Genomic DNA, 10704 nt, shown 5'->3' on the forward strand with positions numbered 1-10704 from the left:
TCTGATGTGTTTTTAAGGATGCTAAGCAATTATTTATGTCGCGCTGTAAGGTTTTGATTGAGCTGCCGCACTCGCTATCTATCTCTTTTAGATTAAATAAAATTTGTAGTTGTGAGTTCACGAGAATCCGTTTATTCTCGTATCTCTCACATAGGTTTTTCCAGGCTGTTTCGAAGCCTTCATTTGTCAAGGGGCATTTCTTGACGATGTCTTTTGCCTCACCTTGTGTTTTTTGGTTAAGGTGGAACAACTTTTCCACCGGGCTTAAGCGACTGTTATTTTTATAGATGGCCGTGAACAGGTCACGAAACGTTGGCCAAGATAGGTAGTCGGCCTTGAATACCTCAGTATCGCAAGCTGGCAGGCGGATACTGTGTTCGCGCGCGCGTTCTTCCTCAGGTATGACTGCCCTATCTTTTTCCTCCTTCAATTTGGCTTGAAGTTCAGCCATGTTCGACATGTATCTCAGGAATACGGCATATGCCGCTTTATGCTTGATCTTGACCGCTGCAATTTTCTTTGCGTCGAGCGTGTCAGAGCCAAGCAACTCCTCTAGGGCGTTCTCTGTTTTTGCCACTTAGCTTGCAACTCTTTTTGCTGTATTGCAAGAGTGTGTACAGTGTGCAGAGCCGCACTGATGTCATTAAAATCGGCCTCGAATTCGATTATTCGATCGGCCAATCTAATATATTGTCACGGATATTAGCATCACTAAGTTATCCCATCACTAAGGCGATGCTAAGCCATGCCAAGCAGTATTTACGTTAATAATCAAATCAAATATACACATATATAAGGCAGCCCAGAGGGATGTCAAACACAGATGCATTTACTTATACGCCTATGTGCGCGCAAGAGACTGTAAACTACAAACATTCACATCAATAATTCAATCTTTATGTATCTACATAAACGAATAAATAATTGCATCTACACATATGTACCATGTACGAGTACGAGCAGCGGAGAGTCAATGCGCAAACACATGCATATATCTGAGATGTTTGAGAGCTACTGGACTAGTAGATTCTGGAAGCGCCTAAAAGATGTATAAAATTGTGTAATTTTAGTTATAGCTGAGAAGTTTGAGAGCTCATGGACAATGCTAGTACATTCTGGAAAAACGCGAACGAGGAAACCAAAGGGTATAAAAGGCAACAGATGTAGAGGCGCGGTAATTCAGTTTGAGTTGAGCACTCAATGAGTTATTGATTAAGCACGCGATCTGGCGGCCAATAGTAGAGTTTAATTTGAGTTATCAATCAGTTTGGTTATTAAGCCAGCGAGTAGCAAAGTATAAGTGTTATCGTGAAGTACTGTAATAAAGGCCATTTTTCAATTATTCAATATTGGAGTTATTTATTCAACAGTTTAGCGATACGAACTTAGCAGAGGGTTGCAAATAAGAGGATTTGCAGCAAAATCGTTACAATTGGTGTCAGAAGAGGAATTGTTGAATAAATTCCAGAGGACAACAAGGACATGGCAAAGTTCAGTGAATTGAAGATCAAGCAACTGAAGAAGGAGTTGGAGAGCCGTGGATTGAATACAAGCGGCGTTAAACTCGAACTTCAGGCACGGCTACGAGAGGCAATGGAAGCAGAAGGAATTGATGTGGACGAGTATGTCTTTTATCCTGATGGGGACGAGACAACAACAAAAATTAAAGAGAAAAACGAAACATCGCAGACAATTACCAGCACAGACTTGAACATGATATTGGCTGCAATAACTGCTCAAACATCGACAGTAACATCCAAGATGGAAGCGCAAGAGGCACGTATAACAGAAATGTCATCACAAATATCCACCAACATGTCATCACAACTAGAAGAACATAAAACGTATATGTCATCACAGATGGAATCCCAAGAGACACGAATAACATCGAAGATTTAAGCACAGGAAACACAAATTTCTTCACAACTTGAAGAACAGAAGACGTATATGGTATCCCAACTGGAATCGCAGGAAACACGTATAACATCACAATTGGAAGAACAGAAGACATATTTGGCATCTCAACTGGAAGCGCAAGAGGCACGTATATCTGAAATGTCGGCACAAATTTCGGAACAGGTATCATCGCAGCTCTTTGTGAAACTGGGAGAGCAGGGTGCAAAAATTTTACAACTCGAGGACAAAACTGATGCCGAAATAAAAGCGTTAAAAGGTCGTATGGAGCAGTTACAACTAAACCGCCCAGCTGTTTCAGCGAGTAATCCAAAGGTAAAGACACCATCCTTTGACGGTTCTGTTCCTTTTCAGGTCTTTAAGCTACAGTTTGAGAAGACCGCAGCAGTGAACCAATGGAATGCTGAAGATAAAGTTGCAGCTCTGTTCGTGGCACTGAAAGGGCCTGCCGCGGAAATCTTAAAGACTATCCCAGAGTACGAGCGGAACCACTACGAAACATTGATGAGCGCTTTAGAGAGACGTTACGGAAGCGAGCATAGGAAACAGATATTCCAAATTGAGTTGCAAAACCGCTACCAAAAGGCAAATGAGACATTGCAGGAGTTTGCTTCAGATATTAAAAGATTGGCTCATCTTGCAAATGCAGACGCACCCGTGGAATACACTGAAAGGGTAAAAATCCAGAGCTTCATAAATGGCATACGAGATGTGGAAACGAAGCGGGCTATATAGGCGAATCCAAAACTAACGTTTGCTGAAACGGTATCGCATGCACCGACTCAGGATACAGCCACACTTTTGAGTAAGCCAGCGTACAAAGCTCATCGCGTGGAAGTGGAAAAGCCAGACTGGGTAGACGCAATTTTGGAAGCATTGAAGGGTACGCAGCAGAAGAATAATGATACAGTCAAATGCTTTAAGTGTGGAAAGCCAGGGCATATTGCGCGTTATTGCAACACCAACCCTAACAGTTTCAACAATGTGGGTGGTCGTAAACGCAGAGCAGAAGGAGATGAGCAAATCTCCAAGACAAATCAATCGTTAAACTAAAGCGAGTCAGCAGCAAGGGGCGACAGCTGACTCCCTCAATTGAATGCCCCATAATCTCTATCTCACAAATTGGAAGAAGGTCGAGCAATCTTACTGTCGGAGGACATGTGGATGGAAAGGAACGTTTACTGACTGTAGATACGGGTGCATCTCATTCCATCATTCGAGCGGATTTAGTGAACAAGAAGATAAGACCATTGCATGGAGCAATATTTCGTACAGCCACTGGAGAAGACACCCAGGTAATTGGAGAAGTAGAATGTGAAGTAGCAATTGGGAACGTCACGGTACTACACAATTTTATAGTGGCAGGTATTGTTGATGAAATCATAATTGGAGTGGACTTCTTAATCAACCAAGGCATCAAAATCGATATGCAAAGCAAGACGATGCGATATAAGAACATGGATGTGCCACTTAATTTCGGCTACGAGAGAGGCTACAGTAGTAAACGAGTGCTGGTGGAAGAGAGTCAGCAAATACCACCAAAATCAGAAGCAGTCATTTGGGCAAAGGTTGATGGAGATTGTGGGACAAACAAATTGTGGGTTATCGAAGCAGCCAATAAATCAGCACTGAACATACTTGTAGGAAAAACCCTGGCTATGACAAAACAAGATGGACGTATTCCGGTAAGAGTACTAAATGAGTTCAAATCACCATTCAATTTGACCAAAGGAGCTATTTTGGGAAGATGCCAAGAGGCCGAAGTAGTTATTAACTGTGAACAGCTCCAGGAACACGTTTCATCTAGTAATACTGATCTTTCAAATGATATCACGGCATGGACGCATGGGCTAGAGGAAGCCTATAAGAGTAAGGCAAAACAACTGCTCATAAAATACGCGAACATATTTGACCAGGATGGTTCCAAACCAGGCCGCACCAATGTCGTGAAACATCAAATTGACACTGTAGATGCGAGGCCGATCCGTCAAGCTCCACGTAGTGTTCCACTAGCGAAGCGGGAAGTTGTGAGTCAAATCATACAAGAAATGGGTGACAGCGGCGTCATCGAACCATCAGCTAGTCCATAGAGCTCACCGGTAGTACTTGTAAAGAAGAAGGATGGAAAAATGAGGTTTTGCGTGGACTACCAGAAGTTGAATGACGTTACGAAAAAGGATAGCTACCCGTTGCCAAGAATTGACGACACTCTGGACTCGCTATCTGGTACGAAATGGTTTTCCACACTGGACTTGAAAAGCGGCTACTGGCAAGTTGAGGTGAAGGAGGAAGATAAAGAGAAAACAGCCTTCAGTGTCGGTGATGGTCTTTGGCAATTTACAGTGATGCCTTTTGGACTTTGTAATGCACCAGCTACTTTTGAGAGACTCATGGACCAGGAAAACATGCTTGGTGTACCTGGACGACATCATCATATTGCGCAAGAGTTTTGATGAACATCTTAAGAACTTGGAGGAAGTTTTCCAGAGAATAGCTGGCGCTGGTCTGAAGTTAAGTCCCAAAAAGTGTACGCTGTTTAAAAAGGAAGTAAATTATTTGGGCCACAAGGTAACTACAGAAGGTGTCTGTACAGCGAATGAAAAGATAGAGGCAGTAAAGGATTGGCCAAGACCACAGAACCTACATGAATTGAGAAGTTTTCTTGGGCTGTGTACATATTACCGCCGATTTGTACCAAATTTTTCCAGCGTAGCCCATAGCCTCCATGAGCTTACAAGAAAAAACAAAGCTTTTGAATGGAAGAAGGAGCAAGAAGTGGCTTTCCAAACATTGAAGGAACATTTATGCACTGCCCCAATGTTAGCATATCCGATTCCAGGAGCAACATTTATTCTATATACAGATGCGAGTGGATATGCTATAGGAGGCGTTTTATCACAACTGGTCGATGGACAGGAGAAGGTAGTTGCATATTACAGCCGTTCGATTGGAAAACCAGAGAAGAACTACTGTGTTACGCGGAGAGAGCTGTTGGCATTGGTAGAGTGCATTAAACATTTTCACAAATACCTCTACGGCCAGCGATTCCGTGTCAGGACAGATCACGCAGCGTAGAAATGGCTTCTGCAGTTCCGTAATCCGGAAGGACAATTGGCACGGTGGATCGAGCGACTACAAAGCTACGACTTTTCCATTGAGCATCGAAAAGGTAGTACCCATGGAAATGCTGATGCAATGTCACGAAAACCATGTAGTTTGGAAGGCAAGCACTGTTCAAAAGCCGAGGCTAAAGAAGACATTATAGATGTCCGGCTAATGAATATAACATGTACATATGAATGGGACAAAGAACAGCTAAGAAAGTGCCAGCTAGAAGATGCAGATCTGTCACGTGTTATGCAAGGGCTCGAACGAAATGAAAGACCAAACAGAGAAGAGATATCAGCAGAGAGTACCATTGCGAAGTCATATTGGGCACAGTGGAACAGTTTAGAATTGATATCCGGTTGCCTTCATCGAGTATGGGAGAGTGAGGATGGTAAATACAAGAATAAACTGATAGTTGTTCCCAGAAAGAGGATTCCTGACGTGCTCAGCGAGCTGCATAATGGTCCAAGCGGAGGTCATCTTGGAATCACGAAGACGCTCGAGAAGATTAAACAGAGATTCTATTGGGTTGGTTGCCGTCAGTCGGTCACTGAGTGGATTGCGAACTGCGAGGTTTGCAGCAGAGCGAAAGGGCCCAGAACACGAAGTCATGGCCAGATGAAGCAATATAACTCAGGTGCGCCATTTGAAAGGATCGCCATGGATGTCGCAGGTCCATTTCCTACTAGCAACCGCGGAAACAAATACGTACTGGTGGTTATGGATTATTTCAGTAAATGGCCAGAGGTATACCCAATCCCAAACCAAGAAGCAGAAACAGTAGCAGAAGTGGTTAAAAACGAATGGGTTGCAAGGTATGGTGTACCAATGGAGTTACATTCTGACCAAGGCAGGTATTTCGAATCAGCTGTGTTCCTGGAAATGTGTAAGTCATTGGGCATTCGAAAAACACGGACAACTGCATTGCATCCTCAATCCGATGGTATGGTAGAACGATTCAATAGAACATTGGAGGAGCACTTAAGGAAAGTAGTAGACAAGTACCATAAAGAATGGGATACCCGCATACCATTATTCTTGATGGCTTACCGATCAGCAGTGCATGAGACAACGGGCCAAACCCCTGCAAAAGTAATATTTGGCAATGACCTTAGACTGCCAGCTGATTTGAAGTTTGGGATAGATGCCAATGCGGAGAGAAATGTCAGAAAATCCACTATTGATTTGGAAGAAGAGCTAAGAGAAATACATGATCTGATAAGGCAACGAACAAAGATTATGAGTGACAAGATGAAAGCCAGATATGATAAAGCAATTAATTTAGAAGGTTTTCAGGAAGGAGATTTGGTGGTGTTATACAACCCACAACGAAAAAAAGGTTTGTCCCCGAAATTGCAGTGTAATTGGGAAGGCCCATGCAAAGTTGTAAAACGGATCAACGATGTAGTGTACCGCATACAAACCATCGGTAAACCACGAACCAAAATGAAAGTGGTCCATTTGGAAAGGCTGGCAACGTTTAGATCGAGAGATTTGTCTGATCGGGACGATCAGACTTAGGTGGAAGGCAGTGTCACGGATATTAGCATCACTAAGTTATCCCATCACTAAGGCGATGCTAAGGCCATGCCAAGCAGTATTTACGTTAATAATCAAATCAAGTATACACATATATAAGGCAGCCGAGAGAGATATCACACACAGATGCATTTACTTATACGCCTATGTGCGCGCAAGAGACTGTAAACTACAAACATTCACATCAATAATTCATCTATTATTATGTATCTACATAATTGCGTCTACACATATGTACCATGTACGAATACGAGCAGCGGAGAGTCAATGCGCAAACACATGCATATATCTGAGAAGTTTGAGAGCTACTGGACTAGTAGATTCTGGAAGCGCCTAAAAGATGTATAAAATTGTGCAATTTTAGTTATAGCTGAGAAGTTTGAGAGCTCATGGACAATGCTAGTACATTCTGGAAAAATGCGAACGAGGAAACCAAAGGGTATAAAAGGCAACAGATGTAGAGGCGCGGTAATTCAGTTTGAGTTGAGCAATCAATGAGTTATTGATTAAGCACGCGATCTGGCGGCCAATAGTAGAGTTTAATTTGAGTTATCAATCAGTTTGGTTATTAAGCCAACGAGTAGCAAAGTATAAGTGGTATCGTGAAGTACTGTAATAAAGGCCATTTTTCAATTTCAATATTGGAGTTATTTATTCAACAGTTTAGCGATACGAACTTAGCAGAGGGTTGCAAATGAGAGGATTTGCAGCAAAATCGTTACAATATGATTCCATGTTCATGGATTAAAATTTGTGATCAAATTAAAAAGGGGTTGTAAAACTGAAAAAACCTGTGCGAATCACCCAACCAACAATGATTAAAATATAGAAAAAACTCTTTATTTAACGCTTTCAATTTGTTTATTTTTTCACAGACTTTGCAGCTTATTTGTGTCGAAAAGCAGGGAGAAGGGGAGAGCAATAACAACGTCTTTTGTGGAATTAAAGGGGGCCACTCGCCACTTCAACGTTCAAATTTGTTATAAATAAGTGCGCGCGCTGATATAACAACAACGACGAAAAGTGTAAAAACTCAGTGAAAACTGTTGTAAAAACTGTGTCGGTTGAATTAGTGAAAATTAAAGTGCTTGAAAAGAAAATGAAAATTGCCACAGCCGTATGGCGTGAGATTTTAATGTGAATGTGAGGTTATGTGCATCTCTTCCTTGTGCTGTGTCCGGAGAGCCTTACCGCTGGTGGGGGGACAGACCAGATAGTCACAAGGAATGTTAAACGACGTTAATGCAACGCGTTTGCATTTATTTTTCTTTTCGGCACTAAATTTTTTACACTTTTCGCGGTTAATTAGAAATCACTACGCACTTTAAATTGATTTTTCGCACTTTTTATTTATTGTTTTAACCAAAAACAAATGTGGCAAGAAATATTGCACTTACTCTGTCTTTTTATGGCTATTTGTATAGTGGTGCTTATGTTGCAGTGGCTTTCGCTGGCTGTTGCTTGCTCAGTGTTTTTGCAAGATGTTGTTAGGCAATTGTAGTGTATCGCCCCAATAATTTACCACCAAAGTGTATAGCCAAGCGTGCATATAATGGTTTTGTACGGATGTAGACTGTATATAGGTACTGTATTCCAAATTCCTGGTGAAGAAAGACCAAATATTCGGCCGGGTTGCGTGTGCTCCTGGAGGTAGGTGGGCGCACCGGGGTCGATCTCAATAAGCGGGTGTATGCGCAAATAAATAAGAGAAGACGAGAATTTATCGTTATAATATATGCGTTTTATTATGTAGAATTAAGAAATAAAAGGATTACAATATTACCTTAGTTTATTGTGGTCAAAACGACAGAGATCGTTGGCGGCAGATGCGTGCTGTACGGCTGTTGAAATCCAAGAGGCCGGTTGTATAGCAAGCTACAACGGTTGACCCGCAAAATCCTCCGTTTTGGAGGGGAAAGGCACCCACCCATCAACCCCGACATGCATATGCATGAGTGCTGACAAAAAGCACACAAACACGTGCATGTACATGAATGCACATGCATGTGGCGGTGATGGTGTGGGTGGTTATAAATTAAGTCGAGTATCGAGTATCGATTTGCAGCAAATTTAATATACAACGTGATAAAAGATAATATAATAAAATAAAATAAGAAATATCAAAATAAATTTGCATAGAAGACACTATACAAATTTTACTGTAATATCTTTGTAGCAAATTTAATATACAACGTGATAAAAGATAATATAATAAAATAAAATAATAAATATCAAAATAAATTAGCATAAAAGACAATATACATATTTTAATGTAATGTCTTTGTAGCAAATTTATTTATTTTTTGTTATAGTGAACGTGCTATATTTAAATGAGAATAAAATCGGGAAATGCAAAAAATATTTGGGTCAAATTTGCAATTAATTGTTATAAATAAATAAATTTAGTGAGTTTGAACAAAAGTTGACTCTTTATTTCTGATTTCATTTTTTTTAAAGCGCCTAAAATGAAAAACAAAGAATCTGTTAAATAAAGACCTATGCTTTTACGTGTAAGTAAAATTTGTCCAAAAAAACTGGCCGGTTAAGTTATAGTTAAGTATAAAGTTTTTTTGTGCGCTAAAAGTTATTTTAGAAAAATTTTTTAAGGATTTTGGTACAGAACAATATAGGTAATTGGCAACAATGGGACACAATATTTTATTTCAACAGAAAATGAGCGAAGCAGTAGTTCTCTCACCGTTTGGCGTGTACAAATATATACATATGTAGAGATGAAACATTTGAGCAACGGGACAATTGAGAATTTGGAGCTATGTACTCAGGTGGGTTTGTGAACATAATGCGTCCTACAGATGACAATTTCGATAGTTTGAACAGATTTTCGAATTTACAAAAAACTTTTTCTATTAATTATAAACAAATAGAGTAATATTTGTTAACAAAAAAAGGTCTATGCACTGCGGTTGATCAATACGAATCGATCCATATAACTTTTATATGATTTTACGTATGCTAAGTATGCGAAACAGCCTGTCAATTGATTGTATAGAAATTATGTTAGCGTATTAATATATAAATTAATATATAGATAGTAGAGTAATATACGGCCTATGCAATATTTCGACCTAAAATCGAAAACGTTTTTGGGTCGTTTTTTTTCGTTTAATATACAACGTGAAATTTTCCGATTTAATCAAGTTGCATTTAAATAATAATAAACTAAGTTCAAATAAAAGATAATATAATAAAGTGAAATAAGAAATATCAAAATAAATTAGCATAATAGAAAATATACAAATTTTAATTTAATATACAACGTGATAAAAATAATATAATAAAATAAAATAAGAAATATCAAAATAAATTAGCATAAAAGACAATATACAAATTTTAATGTAATATCTTTGTAGCAAATTTATTTATTTTTTGTTCACTATAAGAGGTGCTATATTTAAAATGAGCATAAAATCTGGAAATGCAAAAAACATTTGGGTCAAATTTGCAATTATTTGTTATAAATAAATAAATTTAGTGAGTTTGAACAAAAGTTGACTCATTATTTCTGATTTCATTTTTTTTTAAAGCAACTAAAATGAAAAACAAAGAATCTGTTAAATAAAGACCTATGCTTTTACGTGTAAGTAAAATTTGTCCAAAAAAATTGGCCGGTTAAGTTATTACTTCTCTTTAAAGTTTTTTTGTACGCTAAAAATTATTTTAGAACAATTTTTTAAGGATTTTGGTACAGAACAATATAGGTAATTGGCAACAATGGGACACAATATTTTATTTCAACAGAAAATGAACGAAGCAGTAGTTCTCTCACCGTTTGGCGTGTACAAATATATACATATGTAGAGATGAAACATTTGAGCAACGCGACAATTGAGAATTTGGAGCTATTTACTCAGGGGAGTTTGTGAACATAATGCATCCTACAGATGGCAATTTCGATAGTTGCACAGATTTTCGAATTTACAAAAAACATTTTCTATTAACTATAAACAAATAGAGTAATATTTGTTAACAAAAATAGGCTTATGCACTGCGGCTGATCAATACGAATCGATTCATATAACTTTTATATAATTTTACGTATACTAAGTATGCGAAACAGCCTGTCAATTGATTGTATGGAAATTTTGTTAGCGTATTAATATATAGATAGTAGAGTAGTATACG

Source organism: Eurosta solidaginis, chromosome 1 (assembly GCF_040869045.1).
Source record: "Eurosta solidaginis isolate ZX-2024a chromosome 1, ASM4086904v1, whole genome shotgun sequence".
Lineage (NCBI taxonomy): Eukaryota > Metazoa > Arthropoda > Insecta > Diptera > Tephritidae > Eurosta > Eurosta solidaginis.